This window comes from Pelobates fuscus, chromosome 1 (assembly GCF_036172605.1).
Source record: "Pelobates fuscus isolate aPelFus1 chromosome 1, aPelFus1.pri, whole genome shotgun sequence".
In the NCBI taxonomy this organism is placed as follows: Eukaryota; Metazoa; Chordata; class Amphibia; order Anura; family Pelobatidae; genus Pelobates; species Pelobates fuscus.
The window spans coordinates 402433590-402459127 of record NC_086317.1 but is presented as its reverse complement, the minus strand read 5'-3'; the positions used below and the strand labels follow the sequence as shown (position 1 = coordinate 402459127).

At 43.5% G+C, this 25538-nt stretch overlaps 2 protein-coding genes across 4 annotated transcripts in view; both read left to right on the top strand.

Annotated features, from left to right (window-relative positions):
* Positions 1-25538, top strand: part of BIN2 (bridging integrator 2) — a 281878-nt gene that overhangs the window by 213147 nt on the left and 43193 nt on the right. The gene's annotated exons all lie outside the window — the stretch shown is intronic.
* The window catches only part of POU6F1 (POU class 6 homeobox 1), a 106534-nt gene continuing 98972 nt past the window's right edge, over positions 17977-25538 (top strand). The window contains exon 1 of one of the 3 annotated variants that reach the window (XM_063428036.1): positions 17977-18372. The gene's annotated coding sequence lies outside the window, so the exon portion shown is untranslated. Of the gene's footprint in view, positions 18373-19103; positions 19152-25538 lie in introns of those variants that run through there. The other 2 variants (XM_063428024.1, XM_063428032.1) reach the window with 2 other exon arrangements.

Below are 25538 nucleotides of genomic sequence, written 5' to 3'. Positions count from 1 at the left end.
AAAAAGCATAAATGGATAAGCCTTATATATGACCCTGTAACTTTTGAAAACCCCATAAAACCTATACATGGGGGGTACCGTGGCGCTCGTCAGACATCACTGAACAGATCTGGGAGTGTTTCAGGGCAGTAAACTATATACTGTTGTTAATATTATCAGTAAAAGTACAGTTTTTATGTGGAAAATGGAAAAAAAAAAACCTAACATTAACTTTGGCTAGCATTTGTGCCCAAGTGGCTACTACAAACGATTGACCATACCCCATTTTGAATACCTTGGGATGTCTACTTTTTCAAATGGTATGCCATTAAGGGGTAATTTTCATTTCTTGGCTGCCATACGGTCTCAAAGGCAGCCTAGACACAGCAAACTAATCTGACAAATTCCATTGTGAAAAAGCATAAATGGATAAGCCTTATATATGACCCTGTAACTTTTGAAAACCCCATAAAACCTATACATGGGGGGTACCGTGGCGCTCGTCAGACATCACTGAACAGATCTGGGAGTGTTTCAGGGCAGTAAACTATATACTGTTGTTAATATTATCAGTAAAAGTACAGTTTTTATGTGGAAAATGGAAAAAAAAAAACCTAACATTAACTTTGGCTAGCATTTGTGCCCAAGTGGCTACTACAAACGATTGACCATACCCCATTTTGAATACCTTGGGATGTCTACTTTTTCAAATGGTATGCCATTAAGGGGTAATTTTCATTTCTTGGCTGCCATACGGTCTCAAAGGCAGCCTAGACACAGCAAACTAATCTGACAAATTCCATTGTGAAAAAGCATAAATGGATAAGCCTTATATATGACCCTGTAACTTTTGAAACCCCCATAAAACCTATACATGGGGGGTACCGTGGCACTCGTCAGACATAACTGAACAGAACTGGGAGTGTTTCAGGGCAGTAAACTATATACTGATGTTAATATTATCAGTAAAAGTACAGTTTTTATGTGAAAAACGCAAAAAAAAACACGGAACACTAACTTTGGCTAGCCTTTGTGCCCAAGTGGCTACTACAAAAGACTGGCCATACCCCATTTTGAATACCTTGGGATGTCTACTTTTTCAAATGGTATGCCATTAAGGGGTAATTTTGATTTCTTGGCTTCCATACGGTCTCAAAGGCAGCCTAGACACAGCAAACTAATCTGACAAATTCCATTGTGAAAAAGCATAAATGGATAAGCCTTATATATGACCCTGTAACTTTTGAAAACCCCATAAAACCTATACATGGGGGGTACCGTGGCGCTCGTCAGACATCACTGAACAGATCTGGGAGTGTTTCAGGGCAGTAAACTATACACTGATGTTAATATTATCAGTAAAAGTACAGTTTTTATGTGAAAAATGGAAAAAAAACAACCTAACATTAACTTTGGCTAGCATTTGTGCCCAAGTGGCTACTACAAACGATTGACTATACCCCATTTTGAATACCTTGGGATGTCTACTTTTTCAAATGGTATGCCATTAAGGGGTAATTTTCATTTCTTGGCTGCCATACGGTCTCAAAGGCAGCCTAGACACAGCAAACTAATCTGACAAATTCCATTGTGAAAAAGCATAAATGGATAAGCCTTATATATGACCCTGTAACTTTTGAAAACCCCATAAAACCTATACATGGGGGGTACCGTGCCGCTCGTGAGACATCACTGAACAGAACTGGGAGTGTTTCAGGGCAGTAAACTATATACTGATGTTAATATTATCAGTAAAAGTACAGTTTTTATGTGAAAAACGCAAAAAAAACCACGGAACACTAACTTTGGCTAGCATTTGTGCCCAAGTGGCTACTACAAAAGACTGTCCATACCCCATTTTGAATACCTTAGGATGTCTACTTTTTCAAATGGTATGCCATTAAGGGGTCATTTTCATTTCTTGGCTTCCATACGGTCTCAAAGGCAGCCTAGACACAGCAAACCAATATGACAAATTTCATTGTGAAAAAGCATTTATGGATAAGCCGTAAATATGACCCTTTAACTTTGAAAAACCCCATAAAACCTATACATGGGGGGTACCATGGCGCTTGTGAGACATCACTGAATAGAACTAGGAGTGTTTCAGGGCAGTTAACTATACACTGACAATAATATTATCAGTAAAAGTACAGTTTTTATTTGAAAAATGGAAAAAAAAAAAACGAACACTAACTTTGGCTAGCGTTTTTGCCCAAGTGGCTACTACAAAAGACTGGGCATACCCCATTTTGAATACCCTGGGATGTCTACTTTTTCAAATGGTATGCCATGATGGGGTAACTTACATTTCCTGGCTGCCATACGGTCTCAAAGACAACCTAGGCCCAGCAAACCAATCTGTGAAATTTCTATGTAAAAAATAAATAAATAGACAAGACGTATATTTGACCCTGTAACTTTCCAAAACACCATAAAACCTATACATGGGGGTTACTGTTTTACTCATGAGACATTTCTGAATACAAATATGTATATTTTATTGCAGTAAAACCAAACAGTATTGTGACATTAACAGTTAAATTGACATGCAGAAATTGAAAAATATCAAAATTTCTTAATTTTACAAACTTTTTTAGATTTTATTCATAGAAAATGGAGTTCTATATATGAATGTTTGATATGGAATGAAAGCCCTGTTTCCCCTGAACAAACCGATATATAATAAGTGTGGGTGCACTTAGTATGAAAGAGGTAAATTATAGTTGAACAGACATAGAGCCAAATTCTGTGGTTTGTTTACGTTTTGTTTTGATCACAACTTGTACATTTGGCTCCGTCCTTAAGGGGTTAAGAGAGGACTGCGCCTTGTCCAAGGAAGAAAAGATATTTACATATCCTTAATAAAAAAAGAATCTTCCAGTAAAAAGCCTTCCACAGTAGGGTCTGGCTCTGAGTTGAAAATGTATTTAAGCTGGGGGTCTATTTTCATTAAAATTGAACGTCTGCTAATGCAAGATGTGGCACAGTTGGCATTGCCCAAAAAAGCCAAATGCTCTCTGAATCCAGCCACCTAAAACACTGGTATCAACTGCCACACCCTTTTGTCTGCCTCTTCAATGAGTTCCATCATGCCAACCGAGAATTGTTTGATAAGGTCAGGGTGAAAAAGTGATTTCTCGTTGAATCCAAAATGAAGGATTCTGTAGTATTCGCATTAGAAAAATTAGATTTTTCAGATGCTGAACTAACTTCAGAAGAAATTATATTAGAATTATCTGAATCTCTTGAGGAAGTGTGGAAGGAATCTGGCTTTGCTCTTAGTAAGGCCTTCCAAGCCTTCTTTTTATCCTCCCGGAAAGAGGGTTTAGGTAGTGTCTTGATTGAACAACACTCTTCAGTATTTCATGAGAAATGCACATTATCCTTATTTTTATTTGCTTTCCCAGTCAGGCGGCTTTTAGCATGCTTAGGGGTGTCAGTAACATAATTGAAGCAATGCTTTTTTTTTCTGTGTGGCCTCCACATGCCCTTGGCTAAATTGCATTCAGACTCCTCTGTTGACCAAAATTGGTTCCGCAAGAGTCCTAGGGTGTTTGGAATTACGTTGCTCAGACTGAGAAACTACAGTGAGTAATTTCTAAAGCCACTGACTTTGCAAATGATTCCTGCAAAGAACTCATGGTAGTTTAAATAACATTAGACATTGTTTTCTTAACAGTATTGTCTAAAATAGTTTGGAAATGTTCTTCAGATATAGACTTAGTGTCTGCAGATGGAGCAGAAGCACGCATGTCAAATACAGGCCTCTTTGTGTCTTTGGGACTTATATTAACAGTATTGTGGTGGAATCTCGGTAAAAATAAATTTAGTAGGCCGAGATTGCCACGTGGTATGTGCACGTGTATATGCTGATGTGTCGGTCGGTTGGTTGCACGTGGCAACGATACAATCAGTAGTGTAAGGAGCATGTGCAGGAATACAGGATATACGAGTATTCCCCTCCTCCATTGTGCTGGGCAAGCCAAGTGGTCAAACAGGAAATTAGTCTTTATTCTGTTGATTGGGTTAGAGTACATGTAGGTGGAACTGATTATAATAGGAGCTATATGTCTATATAAGGGACCTACACTGTACGATCAGGACTCAGATTTTAGCTGTTTTTGGTGACATTAGTCCCTCTGAGTCCCGGTCTGTGAATCGAATAAAGATCTCTTCCTTCCTGAAGAAAACTGTGTCCATCTCTCTGTGCTTGGCTTCCGTCAGTTTCTCCGGTATCATTTGGTACATTGGCCGGGAATCTCATCGTTCAACGGTAGCTGAGAAACAGAGGCGTGAGACGGTCTATCTTTGCCCACGCTCTCTACGGCTGCACCCCTGAACTTTTGCGTGGACCTCCCTTCGTCTCGGCCAGGGCCGGATTAAGAGCACAGTGGGCCTGGTGCTGACAATTATGATGGGCCTAATTACGGAATCTTATCGACTAAAAACACTAAAACAGTCATACCTCCCAAGCGTCATGTATCTGATGGAGATGGTGCTGGAGGGAAACACATAGGATGCAGCTATAATAAAAGACATACTCTATGCTAATCTCTCTCTAACTTATGCTTTCATCTTTCAAGTAAATCCATAACCCCTAACAGCAGTGTCCAGTGAAGCAGGAAGTCAATGGGTGGGGTAAAAGGGTGTGCCACTGGCGTGAATCACATTACCAGACCCGCCAAAAGGGGGTAAACATGCCCAAAAAGGGGGCATGTTTGTCCAAAGAATTGGAAGGTCAGCCTGGCATGAATGCATGTCAGGCTGCCTGCCAATTCTGCAGGCTGTCCAACTAAGGGCATACTATGCAGGCAGCACCCTGAGCTTGACATAAATGCGTCTAATGATGCACTCACTCCATGCTTTCTAAGGACTGTACCCTAGCACTCGCTGGTCCACTTGTCTCCTTACCTTCTTACTAGCAGGCAGAAGTTCATGGTATATTGTCTGAGACAGAGAAAAGGTGTATGTAGTGAGTATGTAGTGAAAGGGGGCATGCCACAGTGTTAGAGAGACCAACGTCTGCATTACCTAAACTAATTTTATTGTCAGCCAGTCCACACAAGTTTTGTTCCCATACATCCCTCTTAAGCTTCCAAACTTAAAGGGACACTATGGTCACCAGAACAACTACAGCTTATTGTATTTGTTCTGGTAAGTAGACTCATTCCATTCAGGCTTTTTGCAGTAAACACTGTCTTTTCAGAGAAAATAACTCCACTGGCCGCTCCTTAGATGGCTGCTAGAGGTGCTTCCTAGTGTGCAGCACTGTCATTCAGTGTACCCTATGCATGCAGACACTGAACTTTCCTCATAGAGATGCATTGATTCAATGTATCTGTCAGGGTACTCACCTGTTAGACAGACAGCCAGACGTGGCCGCTCCTGGAGTTCCCAACAGGGGACTTGAACCGGGGAACTTATCAGTCCTAGTCCTGATTTCTACCTCTGAGCCACAGCAGCTTTACACAGAGACTACTGAGTCCGGTCCTGTTCATCCTGGCTTGGCTTATACACCGGGGGCTGCACCTTGACTTGGCTGTGTCTCACCTGACTCTCATCGGTCATCAGCAGGGTATTTAAACCCAGCCTCTTCCTGTGCTCAGTGTCAAGTCTTTGATCTAGTGTTGCTGTGTCGTACCAGTTTATCTGCTTCGTTTATTTGACCTCGGCTTGTGACTACGTTTATTCTGACCTCTGGCATCCCTTGACTTCGGCTACTCCTCGTTGTTCCTGACCTCTGGCATCCTTTGACCTCGGCTATCCCTCGACTATCCTGCTGGTTCTGTCCTTGCCTGTCCTGCGTATTTGGTACTGCATCCTGCACAGCCCCCGTGCACAGACCCACAGGCCAGGTGAATTCTTACCTGACCACCTCGGCCTGTGGCTATCTGCAAGGGTGAGCAACATATCTGCGCTACAGACTCCCAACTCAGGTAAGACCCTGACAGTATCTTTATGAGGAGATGTTGATTGGCCAGGGCTATGTTGGACTTGTGCTGGCTCTGCCCCTGATCTGCCTAGTTGACAGTCTCAGCCAATCCTATGGGGAAGTATTGTAATTTGCTCAGACCACCACTTCTGATGATGTCAGCAGACAGTCAGTTCAGAGGCAGAGCCAGCAGCTGCAGACTTGAATACAAGTAATATTTTGCTATATTTAGGGAGGCAAGAAGGGGCCAGGGTGGTGGTTTTAACATAATAGGGTCAGAAATACATTATTGTGTTCCTGACCCTATAGTGCTCCTTTAAGCAAGAGTATGTGAAGAGTAGTTAAGGTTGCCACCTTTCTTGGAAAAAAATACCAGCCTTAATCATTTGTATAATTAATTAGTTATGCATGACATCACATGATGTAAATCACAAGGAGTGACATCAGAGAAAATTCTGTAAAATCACCAACAAACTACTCACAGTTTGATTCTGCTGTATAGATGGATTGCTCCCACTGTCTCCCTGTCTCCCAGTGTCTCAGTCTCGCAAGTCACCCAGTGTCCTAATGTCTCAGTGTGTCCCCATGTCACTAGGATACTGGGAACACAGTGAGACATGGGGACACAGACATTTAGGGAAACTGGGAGAAATGGGGACACTGAGACACTAGGGACACAGACACTGGGAGACATGGGGACACTGGGGACACTAGCTGGGAGACATACACTTGGGGACACTGGGAGACATGGGGACAGCTGTGGACATAGACATGGGGACACTGGGACATATAGGGGCACTGGGAGACATGGGGACACTAGGCACACTGAGACACTAGGAACACAGACACTGGGAGGCATGGGGACACTGAAGCATTTGGGGACACTAAGACACTAGGGACACTAAGACACTAAGACACTAGGGACACAGAGACATGGGAACACAGACACTGGGAGACTAGGGAACAATGGGAGACTAGGGGATACTGGCTGGGAGACCAACACTTGGGGACACTGGGAGACATGGGGACAGTTGTGGACATAGACATGGGGACACTGGGTCATATAGGGACACTGGGTCATATAGGGACACTAGGAGACTTGGGGACACTAGGGACACTGGCTGGGGGACATGGGGACACTGGGAGACATGAGGACATAATGTCTCCGTGTCCCAATGTCTCCCAATGTCCCTATGTCTCACAGCATCCCCATGTGTCTCAGCATCCCCATGTGTCTCAGCATCCCCATGTGTCTCAGCATCCCCATGTGTCTCAGCATCCCCATGTGTCTCAGCATCCCCATGTGTCTCAGCATCCCCATGTGTCTCAGCGTCTCAATGTGTCTCAGCGTCTCAATGTGTCTCAGTGTCTCAATGTGTCTCAGTGTTCCCAGGTCTCCTAGTGTCTGTGTCCCCATGTGTCCTAGTTTCTCAGTGTCCCCTAGTGTCTGTGTCCCCATGTGTCTCCTAGTGTCTGTGTCCCCTAGTGTCTCAGTGTCCCCATGTTTTCCAGTGTCCCCAAGTGTCTCAGTGTTCCCAGGTCTCCCAGTGTCTGTGTCCCCATGTGTCCTAGTGTCTCAGTGTCCCCTAGTGTCTGTGTCCCCTAGTTTCTCAGTGCCCCCATATGTCCCCTAGTGTCTCAATGTCCCCTAGTGTTTCAGTGTCCCCATGTGTCCCCTAGTGTCTCAGTGTCCCCATGTGTCCCTGCTGCCTTTCCCCCCTCTCTCACTTACCTGAGCTGTAGAGCTGCTGTCTGGACTCTGTGCTGTGTTGCTGCTCCCCCACGGATCAGTGAGTAGTAGAGAAAGGCAGGGATATGCTGTAACTTCCTATCCCTGCCTCTCTCCACACACAGTGACGCCTACTGGCTGGTGCTGGTATTGCAGAGTAATCTCCATTTATTCTGAGAAAAATACCTGCATTTGTATTGCCGGTATTACTGCAATACTGGCACAGCCAGGCAGCTTCAAATACCGGCTGTGCCAGTAAAATACCAGTCAGGTGGCAAACCTAAGAGTAGTGTGTAAATATTTTTTTTTTATTTTTTCATGGGCCTATTCCATGGGCCTGGGCCTGGAGCTGCAGCTCCATCAGCCCCTATGTTAATCCGGCCCTGGTCTCGGCGCCACTGGCCTGTTATCCAGGAGATCATCGGCCTCTACGTAGTAAGTGCTGGGGTGCCCCCGTCGATGAGTGTGAACTCAGGATCAGGAACGAGGAGGTAAGACGACTACTGTTTTAGACGGTGGACCCACTAGGGGTATTGGATACCGATTGTGCGGTAGGCCCATAAGGGGTTTGTATCTGGAATTGTGTATGGAATTGGCCCCCTCAAGTTGAGGGAAGGAGCGAAGGCGCACCGCTCGTAATTAAACGCCCTGTAGTCAGCTTGTTTAATCTTGGTTTGGAGTCAGGCTGGGTCCTGTGTAAATAGCCCAAGCCCAAGTGTCTTGTCTAGACTAGCGTATCTAGGGTGTATATTTCGTTCGCTGGGTCGGAGGGACCGGGAGACTAAGCGGAGCCTGTTGTATATTCTGTCCGCTAGATCTCAACCTATCTTGGCTAAGTGGGAAGGCGTGTAAATCTGGAAACCACTAGACTATTGATAGAGTAGATAGACTAAGAGGGTTCTGTTGTAAATTTCGCCCTCTAGTTCGCTATATGTGGTGCTTGGGCAGCGACGGCTAACCAAAACGGATGTAAATAGTTTTAGGTAGTCCCTCGAGGTACTGGCCAATAGATTAGTTGGGAAACTGTAAATGTGTTAAAACTTATTGTAGTAGAGTGTATATCTTGCTAGATAGCGTGAGCTCTGCCGTCTAGCGAGAGTGTGAATAGTGTGTAACTGTATCATAGCGCACGGTACCATAACCATGTATTATAATTACTGATACTGTAAATAACCACTAATAACTGTCGTTCATGTTGTATGTTTAACATCATAACCACTACTAACTGAACTGTGACTTTAAAAATTGTACTTTAACCAATGCTAGCCGTACTATAACTACTGTTTGTAAAGACGATGTTACTAGGGCATGTTATAGACGGGTAATTTAAATACTGAGAATTATAATGTGGGTGATTGCATAGTTTCACCAAAAGGTACAGTAATAGTTATTTAGTGACTGGTGTAACAGCTGTGTGTGTACGGGAATTCCACGTGGTGCTGTTGCCAAGGGGAACGGGTGTGACTGTTGGAAGTGTTTGTTTTGCTTCTATTGGAGACGACGCTCCGTTGCTAAGTATGGGTGCGTCGGATTCAAAGATCATTGATCCCTTAGAATGCATGTTAAAGAACTTCAAAAAGGGATACAATGTACATGATTTTGGAGTAAAGAAAACGCCTGACTACTTTATGTAGTAGGGAATGGCCTACCCTGGTGGCTGCATGGCCTCCACGTAATAGTCTTGATCCTAATCTGGTGCAGCGCGTACACGTGGCTGTATCGGGTAGGCCTGAAATTTACGGCCAGTTTCCGTATATATTGATTGTTGCCATAGATGACTTGCCAAAATGGATCAGGGTATGCAACGAGGAGCAATGTCGCCTCCTGTTGGCCAGAACTCGTTTGTCCACCAAGGCCGAGATTACACCCGTTCTGGACACGCCCCCTGAGTCAGAGATCCTCTTGCCACCCCCTTACTCCTCCTCTACAGGAAGAGGAAGAGGAGGCGCTGTTAGTAATACTACTCCTCTTGCTCCGTTGTCTCCACCTACCCCCTCCTCTAGCTCAGAGTCTAGCCCACTTGCTTTAAACCCTCCCCTTCCGGTACCTACCCCTATTAACACCACCTATCCAGATTTGGCGTCATTTCTGGTTCCTGGTCAGGCTCCTCCCAGCCCGGCCCGGAATATTCTACTTACTGATCTTCCCTTCAGTAAAGAAAAAGCGTCCCCTTCCCCTCGTCTTACTACCCCTCGACCGGAACCCATAACTGACCTTCCTCAACGAAGCCCCATACTAACCCGACAACTGACCGGTACCCTCCAACCCCGACATTATCAAATGCCTCTCCGACTGACCCCGGGCCCGACACATATTAACGGTGAGGGCCAGTTACAACATGCTGATCCCGTATTTGTCTATGTTCCCTTTACCACTACTGATTTATTCAACTGGAAGACTTAGACTAGGGATGTCTATAACTCAACTAATGGAGATAGCAAATAAGGTTTATATGAATAGGGAGACAGAGACGAAAAAGGAAGAAGAGCGAAAGATGAGAAGGAAAGCAGACATGTTAGCAGTAGCTATCGCGGGTGTAGATAGAAGGGAAAAGGAAGTGTATAGGGGAACTGAGAAAAGCGGAATAGGGAGCCTTTAAGTAGGAACCAATGCGCATACTGTAAGGAAGAAGGGCATTGGAGAAGTGAGTGTCCACTGAGGGAACAATATGAGAGAGATAGAACAAGGGCAGGATATAGTAATAATTATAGAGGCAGAGCGAGAGGAGGAGGAGGCCCTGGAGGAAATGTTGGGAATAATAGAGGAAGCACTCATGGGGATAGGTATTACCCAGCAGCGCAGAGACCCCGAGAAAGAGAAGATAGAGACTTTGTGGGTTTGGCTGACACTGTCATGGAGGACTATTGATACCGACCGGGCTCCATCCCCCTTGGCCGAGCGGAGCCTATGGTCGATGTAGTAATAGGGGGAAAAAGGAGTTATTTCATGATCGACACTGGTGCTGAACATTCTGTGGTGACTAACCTAGTCGCTCCTCCTTCAGGAAGAACTATCACTGTAATAGGAGCAACTGGGAGGAGTGCTGCTAAACCGGTTCTTAAAAGTTGACTCTGTACACTGGGAGGCCACGTAGTAAAACATCAGCTCCTTTACATGCCTGAATGTCCAGTCCAACTTCTAGGACGAGATTTGTTATCGAAGTTACAAGCACAGATAACATTTCTGCCTAACGGAACGATATCCTTGAAGTTTAAAGAACCCTCAGGTATAATGACAATATCAATACCGAAAGAAGAAGAGTGGCGACTTTATACATTGTTGACCAGCCAAAACCCTAGGAGTGATGAATCCTTGTTTAACATACCAGGAGTGTGGGCAGTGAGTAACCCACCAGGACTTGCTCGCAATATCCCACCTATACGGATTGAACTAAAACTTGGGGTTTATCCAGTGAGCCTAAGACAATACCATATTCCCCAAAAGGCAAAGAAGAACATAAAGTCTTATTTGGATAAGTTCATAAGGTATGGTATCCTAAAATTATGTACTTCCCCCTGGAGCACCCCATTGTTGCCTGTTCAAAAGCCTGGGACAGATGAGTATCGCCCTGTGCAGGACTTAAGAGCAGTCAATGATGCGGTAGTAAGTATACATCCAGTTGTGCCCAATCCATATAACCTGCTTGCCTTAAATTCCGGGTGGGGCTACTTACTTTACAGTTTTGGACCTTAAAGATGCCTTCTTTTACCTACGAATTGCTACAGAAAGCCAGTGTATCTTTGCATTCCAATGGGAAAATGCTGTAACGGGCTCGAAATGCCAGATGACTTGGACAAGATTGCCCCAAGGGTTTAAAAATTCACCTACCCTATTTGGATCAGCATTAAGTCAGGACTTACTAGACTTTAAGTCCATCCCAGGAGAATGTGTACTACTACAATACGTAGATGATTTGTTGATAGTGGCAGTTACAAAAGAGAGATGCCAGCAAGCAACATATGATTTACTGCACATTCTTTGGAAGGCAGGATACAAGGTGTCCAGGAAGAAAGCTCAGTGGTGTCAGCCAACTGTCAAGTATCTGGGATTCCATATCTCTGAAGGTCAAAGGATAATGGGGCCTGAGAGAAAATAAGCTGTATGCCAAATACCAACACCCAAGAATAGAAGACAAGTGCGAGAGTTCTTGGGGGCAGCAGGCTTCTGCAGGATATGGATTCCCAGTTATGCGATATTGGCGAAACCCCTTTATGCAGCTATAAAAGGCACAGAACACGATCCCTTCCTGTGGACCATCGAACAGCAGAAGGCATTTGAGGATGTTAAGAAGGCATTGATGAGCGCCCCAGCATTAGGTCTACCTGATCATACACGTCCATTCTACTTATATGTACACAAGCAAAGAAGGATGGCTGTGGGAGTACTGACACAGTACTTGGGATCACGGCAACGACCTGTTGCATATATGTCTAAACAACTGGATGCAGTGGCCAGTGGTCTTCCACCTTGTCTAAGAGCCGTAGCTGCCGCCGCCCTGCTGGTAGCCGAAGCTGACAAGCTGACTCTGGGTCAGGAACTGGGTTAGGAGTCCCGCACGCAGTACAGACGTTGCTAGACTATAAAGGCAATCATTGGTTTAGCAATAGCCGTATGACTAAGTATCAAGCCATGTTATGTGAGAACCCGAGAGTGCATCTTGAAACTGTCAATACCTTGAACCCAGCTACCCTTTTGCCACAACCTACTGAGAGTCAACATGATTGCCTGGAGGTGATGGATGAAGTGTTCTCAAGCAGACCGGACCTTCGTGATTTTCCCATCCAGAACCCCAATGTCCAGTACTATACAGACGGCAGTAGTTACGTGAAAGAAGGGATTCGCTACGCAGGATCCGCAGTGACAACCATAGACAAGGTGATAGAAGCTCGGCCATTGTCAAAAGGAACATCGGCACAGAAGGCAGAATTAATCGCACTCACACGAGCGTTACAATTGGCTGAAGGATTGAGGGTAAACATCTATACGGACTCAAAGTATGCGTTTTTAACCACTCATGCCCATGGAGCCTTGTATAAAGAAAGAGGACTACTGAACTCAGAGGGTAAAGAAATCAAGTACACAGCTGAGATATTACAACTATTGGAAGCCGTATGGGAGCCGAAGGAAGTTGGTATCATACATTGTCGAGCGCATCTGAAAGGTGATGGTGATGTGGTGAAAGGAAATCGGATGGCAGATAATGCAGCCAAGCGTGCCGCTGAATCGGGACAACAGGAATATGTGGAGTGTATAGCTGCTCTCATACCGACCCCTCTGTCTCAGTGGACTCCAGTTTATACAGCTCAAGAAGAAGAGTGGTTAAAGACTAAAGCTGGAAAATATTTGGAGAATAATTGGTATCAGTTAGAAGATGGAAAGATAGTTATTCCTGCATCGCTAGCTGTAGAAATTGTCCAGAACTATCACAATGGGACACATTCCGGGAGAGATAGTATGGAAGAATCTCTTAGGAAGCATTTCTACATACCAAGATTGTCCAACTTGACTCAAGCCATTGTACGAAGATGTGTGTTATGTGCCAAAAACAACGCAAGGCAAGGTCCAGTGAAACCACCGGGAGTCCAGTACATGGGAGGGCTCCCTATGTCCGATCTCCAAATAGACTACACGGTAATGCCTAAATCCGGCGGACATCGTTACCTACTAGTAGCTGTGTGCACCTACTCAGGATGGGTAGAAGCATGTCCCACTCGTACAGAGAAAGCAGGAGAAGGTGTGCGATTTCTTCTGTGGGAAATAATAACCCGATATGGACTACCATGTTCTATAGGATCAGATAATGGTCCAGCCTCTGTTCACCAGTGCCTACAACAACTGACTCATATGCTTGGTATTAAGTGGAAACTTCATACGGGATATAGGCCTCAGAGTTCTGGGAAAGTGGAAAGGATGAATAGAGCTATTAAGAGCCAATTGGCAAAAATGTGTCAAGAAAACCGACTCAAGTGGAATGTTCTTTTGCCAATAGCTCTGTTGCGCATTCGTAGTACACCTACCAGAAGGATGGGTCTCTCACCTTTTGAAATTATGTATGGGCGTCCACCTCCTGTACTTAGTAACTTAAGGGGGGATTTGAGTCAGTTGGGAGAAGGAATTACCCGGCAGCAGGTTGTAGAGTTGGGTAAAATTATGGAGGAGGTACAGAAATGGGTACAAGATAGGTTACCTGTGAATATTTATCCATCTGTCCATTCTTATCATCCAGGAGACCAAGTTTGGATAAAGGAGTGGAACAGTGTACCGTTAGGGCCTAAGTGGAGTGGTCCTTATGTTGTTCTTTTGTCTACCCCAACAGCTATAAAGGTGGCCGAAGTGATTCCGTGGATTCATCACTCCAGGGTTAAACCAGCATCAGCAGATTCTTGGCAGGCTACACCAGATCCTGAGAATCCCTGCAAGATCCGGTTGAAGAGAGTGATCCAGTTGGATTGAAAGTGATTTTTGAGAAGAGTTCTGTTACAAAGGAACATCAACAAAAATCTACAAGTAGGTGTTTTGACGGCCACAATAAAGCCTGACCACCTGCCTACGTTTCATAGCCAGAGTGTCTTGAAGGAAAGTGAGGATCAGAAGGACTCCATTCCCTGCAGCCCTCACATCCTGGAAGCTGAGGTGCCATCGCACGGTCGAAGAGTTAGGAAGAAGATGTCAGGAGTGATGTATTTGATAATGTATTTATGTGTGTTTTTAATTATTCAGGTAGAGGTGAATAAGGTAGAAGGTAGAGGTACCGACACACCAGGCTGTGAGGTTTGCATTAAGACTACGAAAACCGGCAATCGCATTTCCCAGACCCTTATTTGGCATTCCCAGTATGAGTGTAAGGGACATGTATCTAAGTGTAGATACTTAGGCATAGATTATAGTGTATGCCATTTAGGAGCAGGAGAACCTAAGTGTTTTAGCCCTGAGTATCAACCCCGTACAATTTGGTTGACTATTCGGAATGGAGACTCACAGGGGACCCTGATAAATAAGACCATACTAGAAACAGTACATTCTCTAGGTGTTTTGCTATTTGATGCATGTAAGGCGATATCAGGTGGTAGAAAACCGTGGAATGTACGTGGCGATCTTAAATGGGAAAGAACGTATGGGTCTAATGATAAGTATATTTGCCCCAGTAGTAAGTATAAATATAAAGATCCAAAATGCCCAAATAAAGAATACAATTATTGTCCGTATTGGTCTTGTGTGGGGTGGGCAACCTGGGGACAGACAGTAGATAAGGATATGATCGTCACTAAGTTGCCTACCAAGCCATATTGTAAGTCTAGGGAGTGTAACCCAGTCCATATACTTATCAATGACCCAGAACTATTCATAGATAGGTTTGGGAACTTATTTGGGTTCCAGATATATGGATCAGGTTTGGATCCTGGGACAATATTATTTATAGGAATAGAGACCGATACTGTGGCAACCCAGACCCATCAGGTCTTTCATTCCTTCTATGAGGAGATGAGTGTGGAAAATAAGATCCCCCCATAATGCGAAAAACGTATTTATAGATCTAGCCGAAAGCATTGCTGGTAGTCTTAATGTAACCAACTGCTATGTGTGTGGAGGTACTAATATGGGAGACCAATGGCCATGGGAAGCAAAGGAGGTAATGTATTCCGGTTCTGAGACAGTTGAACAGTTAATATCTTCTCAAACTGATTATCAAGTGAGTGTTAGAGGTAAATCTGAGTGGCGATTAAAGACCTCCATTATAGGTTATGTTTGCATAGCAAGGAAAGGAATAATGTTTAATACATCTGTAGGAGAATTGACTTGTCTAGGGCAAAAAGCTTATAATGATGATACAAAAGATACAACTTGGTGGTCAGCTTCAAATGTCTCAGAACTACCTAATCCGTTTGCAATTTATACCAGTTTAAAGGATGTGTGGTTTGACCTATCTGCTACATCTAGTTGGAAAGCTCCAGCAAATTTGTACTGGATCTGTGGTAAGAAAGCCTATTCGGAGTTACCACAGGACTGGGAAGGGGCATGTGTATTAGGTATGCTCAAACCATCCTTCTTCTTGTTGCCAATTGAAACAGGAGAGACTTTTTGAGTTAAAGTGTATGATGTAAATCATAGAAAGAAAAGGGAACCCCTAGAGATAGGTACCTGGGGAGATAATGAGTGGCCTCCCCAGTGTATTATAGATTATTATGGGCCAGCTATGTGGGCAGAGGATGGTACTTATGGATACAGAACCCCAATATACATGCTTAACCGTATCATAAGATTACAGGCAGTGGTTGAGATAATTACCAATGAAACATCACAAGCGCTTAATCTCCTAGCAAAGCATAACACTAGGATGAGGACAGCCGTCTACCAGAATAGATTAGCCTTGGATTACCTATTGGCAGTAGAGGGAGGTGTATGTGGGAAGTTTAATCTAAGCAATTGTCTTCAAATAGATGATGAAGGGCAAGCAATAGCTGAGCTTACTAGCCATATGATTAAACTAGCACATGTGCCTACTCAAGTATGGAAAGGGTATAATCCGAGTAGTTGGTTTGGTAATTGGTACGAGCAGCTTGGAGGACTTAAGGCACTGGTAGGTGGAGTCATGCTAATCATGATGCTGTGCCTCCTCCTGCCGTGTCTGATTCCTTTGGTAGTTAGGTCTGTGCAGAGCATTATAGAGAATATAGCAGAGAGAAAGGCCGCTGCACAGATAATGGCTGTTTGCAGGTACGAGGCTTTAAATCAAGGAGAACACGTACAGGAAGAGGAATGCTGAGGAGTTTGTATCTCTAGAGAGTCGCAAAGTCTAGTCTGGTTTATGGCAACTTGAGGTGTAAGCAAACCCTGATTAAGTGATGCATCTGGGATTATGAAATATCAGAAGCATCAAAGGGGGGAATGTGGTGGAATCTCGGTAAAAATAAATTTAGTAGGCCGAGATTGCCACGTGGTATGTGCACGTGTATATGCTGATGTGTCGGTCGGTTGGTTGCACGTGGCAACGATACAATCAGTAGTGTAAGGAGCATGTGCAGGAATACAGGATATCCGAGTATTCCCCTCCTCCATTGTGCTGGGCAAGCCAAGTGGTCAAACAGGAAATTAGTCTTTATTCTGTTGATTGGGTTAGAGTACATGTAGGTGGAACTGATTATAGGAGGAGCTATATGTCTATATAAGGGACCTACACTGTACGATCAGGACTCAGATTTTAGCTGTTTTTGGTGACATTAGTCCCTCTGAGTCCCGGTCGGTGAATCGAATAAAGATCTCTTTCTTCCTGAAGAAACCTGTGTCCATCTCTCTGTGCTTTGCTTCCGTCAGTTTCTCCGGTATCAGTATTACATAACAAAATATAGACAACCTTAAAAAAAAAGTGTAATGAAAAACTTAAACGTTTGTGTGAAAAAGCTGAGAGGTAAACTCAAGAGGAAACAATCTACACCTAGTTGTGAGCTAACCTGGGGGTAAAAGGATGTCAACTAACTAGCTCTGAAATCTTGCGAGACACGCAACGCCACTCGCGATTTCAGAATGGGAAAAATTTAATAAAATGCCCACCAAGTGCAGTCGCAAACAAGAACCACAAGCACTGAACTGATAAACAAACAAACGTTCAGATAAAGGTAGTACCTAAACTCCCCAAGCATAGGGGAATTCAGACAAAACTACACTGAAAACGGGTATAAAAGCAAAAAAATAGCAATGTAATGGATAAATCTCCATAAAACTAATACAAAGTAACAAACATGTAAAATATTTAATATTTATAAGTTCCTGAAGGAACAGACAAGAGAGAGGAATATTGAATGGGTGTCATCTTTTTGTATAGACTGTGCTTCATGTTGATTGTTACATTTTCTAGTGAGTTCTACTGAGCATTTACATATCAAGTTTGATTGTCTGTTTTATTCCACCAAACTTCATTAACTATTTTGCTGCTAAAGTAGTAAAGAAGGAATTTAATACATAACATGACTGAGTTAAATTCCTGTATATATTCAGATTCCTTATTAAGGGTTTGAATGCTCTTTGACCTTTTCACTTCTGGTTTCTCTAGTATAGCATCTGAACAAAACACAGCCCAACTCAACTACTGCAGAACTGCAAAACAAGTAATAAAACCATGCTTTCCCCCCTAGCACCCCTTGTCTAATGCCAAGCTTAAGTAACACATCCCCAGTGCCAGCCTGATACTTTGTTTTGCCAGAGTATGGCTCTTTAAGAGAGCAAGTGCTCCCTCTAGCTCCTCACTCCATATTCAAAGCTCAGTATGCAGTGCTCGTCCTGCATATATTATGTTTATGACGCAGCAGCAAAAAAATGTTCATGTAAAAACTGCATTCAACTTTATAAGAGGAGACGGCGCATTTATTTCTTTTTTTTTCTATTTCCTATTCTTAGCTGCCCTTCCATGTGCTGCAAAACTGGCACTTCTAGCAGCCATCACTGGAGATGGATAGAGGAAATATAATTAAATATTAATAAGGTGGTCCTGCTTTTCAAAAGGGGGGCCCCCATTTTTTTTTTTTTTTTACTAATGCAAATGCTCCCCCAATCCCTTCTTTGTGTGGAGCCCCAGCACCCTCCAAGTGAGCTGTGAGCTGAATTAGTAATGACCTGTCCTCGCCACCCGGCAAGGGAGGTGTGAAACTCAACCCACCCTCCCCCTTCTTCAACCCCCCCCCCCCGAAAGAGGGTGATATATAAATCATCGGATCAGAAGGAAGACTCTTAATTGGTGAGTATGAATTAAAATTAATGCATTATTAAAGAATGTTTTTCATATATTTAGAAATGCCGGGAATGAGGGAAAATGGGGAGTATTTTCCTTATTTTGTTAATATGCAATGGTCTTAATTAGCATAATTTATATATTTATGATAAAGAGGAGGGGGATAGTGCAGGGCGCCCTTTTTTGCATGGATTGCTGCTGTTGGGAGCCCTGGGGTGCAGCCATGTGTATTGGGGGAGGTAGGGGTGGAGAGGGCTGGATTTATTACTTGTAATGGAGACCCTGTGATTGTGGAGACAGGGGGAACACACAGAACCCCCGGCAAGTCACATGGCGGAAGGATTCTTCATGAAAATGACTGTAGCCGGCGCTACATTCTCTGGCCACTCTGCACAGGGGGAGCACCAAGGTGGCTCTTGTTTGCGGTGCGAGGTGATCAGGGTCAACGTTCCATGTCACGTGACTGGTCCCATGCTGGGGTGCTTGATCCCCCAGGACCTTAAAGTGAGACAGTGACCGGGAGGCTGACTCTGTGGACCATAAGGGGTTAAGATCAGGGGAGGGAGTGCTGGTAGAGAAGTGGGTGGAGGATTGCAAACTGTTAGCTATAAATTATGTGCTCCTGGTTGGGAGGGGGTGAGAGGTGCCCTGGCACTGTGTATTTCTATTCTTAAAGGGCATTAGAGAGCTGATATATAATTTCTGCTTAAAACAGTATTAACTCATACTGTCCCTAAACCCCCTCTAAAAAATTGAATGATTATACGAATGGAGTGAATTCTATGGTAAGCTAAACAACTTTTTCAGACTTTCTGAAGGTCACCTGAAAAAGAAAAAAATGGAATATAATTAACTATAATTTTTTTTTTTTTTACACATTCAGTTATTACAGTTTTCTATTTGTTTAAATATATATATCTGTGTGCATATACTCTGCAAACTGTGTCAACATATGTGTGGCAATAACAGCCAGACACAATAACAAATCATACAGCATTAAGGGATCATATTCATGCACATCTGCGAATGTGGTGTACATGATACAGTGTACAGCAAGCATGTTGAACTCAAAGTCTAGCATGGGCCACATAAACAAGGTTTATGTTTATGTGGGCCGCAGAAAAAAACCCTTACATTTTCATAGAAACGTAGTTTTATTTTGAAAAGTACAGTATAAAAAAAACCCAGCATCCCCCTCTACTAAATCCCAGCCCCGCCCTCCCCCCTCTACTAAATCCCAGTCCTCCCCCGCCCCATATAGCCAACAAGCAGAATCCACTCACATTGCCGCTGACAATATGCGACTCCGGTATACCCCAAATGGCGCCTGCTAAATATGATCCTCCCGCTACTTCTTGAAACCCTGTGAAGGTGGAGCACGTCGATGTCATGTTGGAATGTGACGTGGCTTTGCATGCCTCCATGCACCTTCAGGTACTCCACTGTCCAGTCGCAGCCAATGCAACTGCTTGAAGCACTGCACATACAGAGATATTGATGTGTGTTGGGGGCTTGGTGCGCCCTCAGCACACATAACATTGGCAGCCTAGAACTCTGTGAGAAGCCTTTGATTGGATTGTGTGCGGCCCCTGTGACATCCGGAGAAGAGCAGTGCCAGGAGGTCTTCAAATTTTACTACAAATTGAGAGGGGGACCTCTCACAGCATATTACACCAGGAAGGTCTGCTTTCTCAAAGGGTTTTTTTAGCGTGGGCTCACTGGAAAATAAACAATAACAACCAACAATCTCTTGGCAAACCAATGTTTTTATCACTCGTTCTTGCTCAAGAAGCACGGAAGTTGTATGCATCAGACAGAAATACTTAAAAGTAATTCACTAAAGCAGACATCCCAACTCTCCCTACTTTGAGGCCAAATGCCTAATATTTTAATGTTCCTCTTTTCTAGAATTTCCATATTGTTGGCCTGTCTGAGTACATAACAGAGCTCCACATTTATAATACTCCCAGTAAAATGTCTTCTTCTTCTTCTTTTTTTTAAATCCTTTATTTTTCAAAGTGCAGAGTTAATGACACAAGGCAAAATTGGTGAATTACATAACATAACATTTGTTGTACACGTAAATGACAAGATATGCTGCACTTTTTTTTTGGTAGTAGTAGAAAGGATAACAAGAGTGTAAACATTATTGTCTTGAAAGGCATAGCAGGACATTTGTGTTGAACTGACAATATTTAGATTTAAACATCAGAGATGTGTCTTTAAACCAGAATAAATTTCTTTAGAAATCAGTCTGTGTAAATAAAATACATGCCACTTATAGGAGCATTTTAAAGTAGCACTGTCACCCCATGCCACTGTCACTGAAAGTTCAACCCATCAAGACAGTGTTTCTCCTACACCTTACACTTCTAGACAATGATGGCTGCGTTGCTTTGGCTTTATCTGTGGAGGATCTTGTGGGATCCGCCATAGACCTCAATGCTGTGCTATCGTTCATCCTCGAGAGTAGAGCAAGGACATCGCCTCTTAGCGCTGAAGCGCCTAGAGCTGAAGAGGACTAGCCGGAAGAAGATGTGGCGCCCGCGAAGGACTCGCCTTTGCCTGCTCCACCACCACCAGACCCCCAGTGGCGATGTCACCATGTGGGGTCTTTGCAAATTCCCAGACGGTGACCGTGCCACTTTAACACTGTATTATGGAAGGTGTCAGAAATTTTGCACAAATCAAAATCTTCAGAATAGTTGTTCCTGACACAGCACATATGAAAATGTACGATTGCTGGAGGAATGCAATTGATGGTTATTCTGTGAAAGCCAATCACTGGTATTTTATGTTTTCCGGCACCGGGGCCATTGCCATTCATATGGCTGCATGTGTTGTAATTGGCAGAGATGATGTCATCTAGTGAATTACAGAACTTAGTATAGCTGCAATAAGTATGCTACATATATTGACTCTGAACGTTGCAGGAGGAGGAGAAAAGTTTTGTTTTTTCTATCTTTCATTAATCTCCATCTCGACATCTCTGAGGTGGCTAACAAAAAATATGAGGGCATTTTCTTCTTTCAAGAAATCCATTTAGTTATCAGCTGTCAGAATGATGGTTGCTGGTCTGGAGAAAAAGAGCTCTCAGCAGCCGAGACACACTAACAGGCTTATTCAGGAAACTCCACATTGTCATACATTTAAATTACAAAGTTCATGCTTGAATAGTCAAGCTAACACTATAGTTGAGTTGATTTAGTTTTTCTAGATCAACTGTTTTAGCCTAAATGTTTTGTATTTTCATTTGCTCCAACTCAAGCAATCTAAAGACTACTACTCTTAATCTAAGCACCATGATATATGATTACGGTGCGAGGAGTCCTCTGGTGCCGTCCAAGAGTAAGCTATCAAACCATTTACAGACAGTTTGACACTTACCTGACTCTATCAGGTGCCCATGGTCCTGGTCTGCAAACCTGTTCTGAAGTGAAAGTTCACATTTCCACATTAGCATACCAGTGTAAAGGGCCACAACCATCTTCTGTTCCTGTACATCCAAATGTGGCATGTATTGGTATTATAATGCAGGTGTATGAACTTAGAGGGTTACTGCAAGCCCGCTGTAGTGGTTATAATTTGAGTAGTGCCCGGTTTCTCGTTAATGAGGCAAACTGTTTTGCAACAGTTTGCCCTTTTACATGGGTACCTGCTAAACGCCATGGGTACTTACTCTAATGACGTGCATCCAGTTTCTGCAGAGATAAGACTGTCTCCTTTCATTGTCTGGCATAGATCGCTCTCAACCAATTAATGTAATTCTGTGCATAGAAATATGCACAGCATTGATATTAGCCAACCTGGAATTCATGTTGAAATTAATGAAGTGGTAATGGTGCTTGGAGTAACTCTGTAAACTAACACTAAGTGTAAATTCTGCATTATCAAGTCAGCTGGAGAGGGGGTGAGCTAGGTTCCCCAGGATTAATTTTTTGTCGAACCACTCCCAAACAGTTTAATGGAAAACAACCGGGCACCATAACAACTTAATTGGAATTAAGTTGTTATGGTGCCAGGAGGTTCCTGGCACCGGCTTACCTTTCTTGAACGGTTTAACTTCAAAGTCCATTATCGAGCACCCAATCTCTCTGACCCATGCCCTTCTGCTGCTCTGAATCTTGTAAGAAGAAGCCTTTTATATACCGTACTTTGTCATTCTGTTATATTGGTGAAAAAATACTTTTCAGCTAGGTTAAGTGTTTTTTTTTTAATTCTTTATTGAAAACTAGTAGTAAGACCTCAGGAGTAATTTAAAAAGCACCATCAACAAACCCTTGACTCTCCCGTTGTCATTTGAAGAATCTTCTTTCTGCAGGCTAATAGACTTTTAATTCTGTTCTGCCATGAATTTGAGCAGACTATAAATACACATATATTTATTATGCGAAAAACAGCATCTCCCTGTAGGATGCAGATAAACGCCTTGGAGACCAAATAAGTAACACACAGCCTTGTGTTATGCAAAGAGACCAATTAGAGAGAAAGTCTTTTAGGCAGGCATTTCCTAATGTCATGCAAGGATATCTTATGCTGCCTCCAAGGTTTTAGTTGGAATGCATCTCTATAGATTCTGAAACTGCATTTGATCTCACTCTATCTCCCTGCCTATAACAGGAAGTACAATTTAGGCAAGGGATATGTGTATGCTAATGTTGACTGTCTATTTGTCAATAAATTTATTGAAAAGAAGCAAAGTTGACAAATCTACATGTATAAATAAATTGCTCAGCAACGGAAGGAAATATAAAATTGCTTAAGCCCCGGTTATTGGATGTGATATTTTCAGATGCTTAAGGGAATGCACCAGTCACTATAACCATCTATGTATACAGATGGAGGGAGTAGCAACTAGGAAGGTTCTCAGGGTTATGCCAAATATGAAACGAGTGCAAACACAAAAACAGGAGACTCTATAGTGTAGTATATCGGTGGTCTATGTGAAGAAAAGGAAATGCACTTACAATGTATCAGGACCTCCCTCCCATACTCACCTACTTTGCGCTCCCATGCCGCATCTCTCTCTCTCTCTAACTCCACGAGGATGCCGTGTCGGAGCCTGACCCCCAACACAGCACGGTCGACTTTACCACCCACGCTGACCTCTCGCGTTCATGCGAACGCCACCTCTGGTCGTGCGAACGCCACTGACCTATAGTGCAGAAAGAACTCAGTTCATACGGACGCTGGCTCCCGAACACAGCATGAACTGAAGTCTGTTTGTGGGAACACCGCTGCTTCCATGTGTGACCACACAGAAGGTAGAACTTCAGGAGAATCAAAGGGCGCACACGCACCAACACAGAGATTTTTAAAAGAAAACAGGTGGAGGTGGAGACCAGGGTGAACAATTAACAAGACCACATACTTTTCCTATTTAAGTTGCACACTCCCTTCACTCTCCGCTCAGTTGTACTGTGCTCCTGATTGTATAAAGACCTTCAGTGATTGTCCTGCTATATACCGATCTTTGACCTTTGCCTGAACCATCGCCTTTGAAACTGTGCCGCCTGTCCTGACTTTTGGCTTTCCTGACTACTCTCTTCATCTGATCTCCTTTGTTCTGCGAACCTGGTCCATTGCTTTTAGCACTACTCTGCATCTTGGGCTCCATCTACTAAACAATGAACCCGACAGAACAACGGAACCATAAAATGGAGCTCGCAGACGAGGCTAAAAGGCTTAATTCCTTAATGAGACAAGTGAGCAACCTGATTCAAGCAGTCCAAAAATTGCAAATGCAAACATGGACACCTGTGCCTGCTGTAGTTGCCAATATGGTATCCCTTCCAGACCCTGGAGTCATCTCACTGTTGACTTCATCGTTGACGTTGAATACCATGGATACAATACAATAATGGCCACTGTCGATCGTTTACCAAGATGGCCCATTTTATCCCAGTAAACTGACTCCCCACTACCAAAAGGACGGCCACTCTTTTTCACGACCACGTCTTCAGATTACACGGCTTTCCTGACTCTATCCTCTCTGATAGAGGGACCCAGTTCACCTCCCACTTCTGGAAAGCCTTCTGTCAGTCCCCCAATCTCTCGGTAGACCTTTCTTCTGCTTTCCACCCTCACAGTAATGGGCAAAGAGAATGGACAAACCAAACATAAGAAACATATCTCCGATATTACACAACACATCTGCAATCCAACTGGAAAGAACGTCTAACTACTGCAGAGTTTGCCTATAATACACATATACACGACTCCACACATGCTTCTCCTTTTATGCTTAACTACGGATTCCAACCCACATCTCTTCCAGGACTGTCCATTTCTTCCACTGTCAGATGCCTCCGCTCACATTAATTAACTAACACAAGGATTTCTCCGTGCTCAAAACACTACAAGACAGACAACACCTCCATAAATTGTATGCAGACCGTGACAGAAGAACCCCATCTTTATACCAAGGTGATCAACTCGTCTGGTTTTCCACCTGATATCTAAAACTACTCTGTCCTTCCAAGAAGTTGGGCCCTAAATATATCGGTCCATTCCGTATTAAGAAGATCATCTCTCCCATTGTAGTTCAATTGGATTTGCCTCCTCACTACCATTTGCATCCGTCCTTCCATGTATCACTCCTCAAACCTTTTAAGGAAAACACCTTTTCAGATCGGGTCATCCCTCCTCCAGCTCCCGTGATTGTCGCTGGGGAACCATAATATGAAGTACAGGACATCCTTGCCTCCCACATTCGAAGAGGGAATCTTGAATACCTGATACATTGGAAGGGATACGGTCCAGAAGAGAGGTCCTGGGAACCTGTAAATAACATCAATGCTCCTCGCCTACTCTGATGGTTCCATCTGCGATACCCTTCTCGTTTTGGTCCTAGTAGTCTCCGGAGGTGACTCCTTAGATGGGGGGTATGTTACAGCATAGGGAACTTATTACAGCATATGCATTTATTATAGCTGCTGCTATATCTTGCCTTCCACTTCCAGCAGAACAATATCAATGCGGGCCCACATACCTGCCATTTTGGGATTTCTCTCTGGTATTCTGTCTCTGAGACACCAAAGTATAGTCCTCAATAAGTGCAATTTATATTTAAACTGATAATACTGCATGCTGTCAATGCTGGAGCGCTTTCGCAGTACTTTGCACATAGGAAGAGTGGTGTAGCTTTTTTTATTTTTTTTTTATAGAAAACT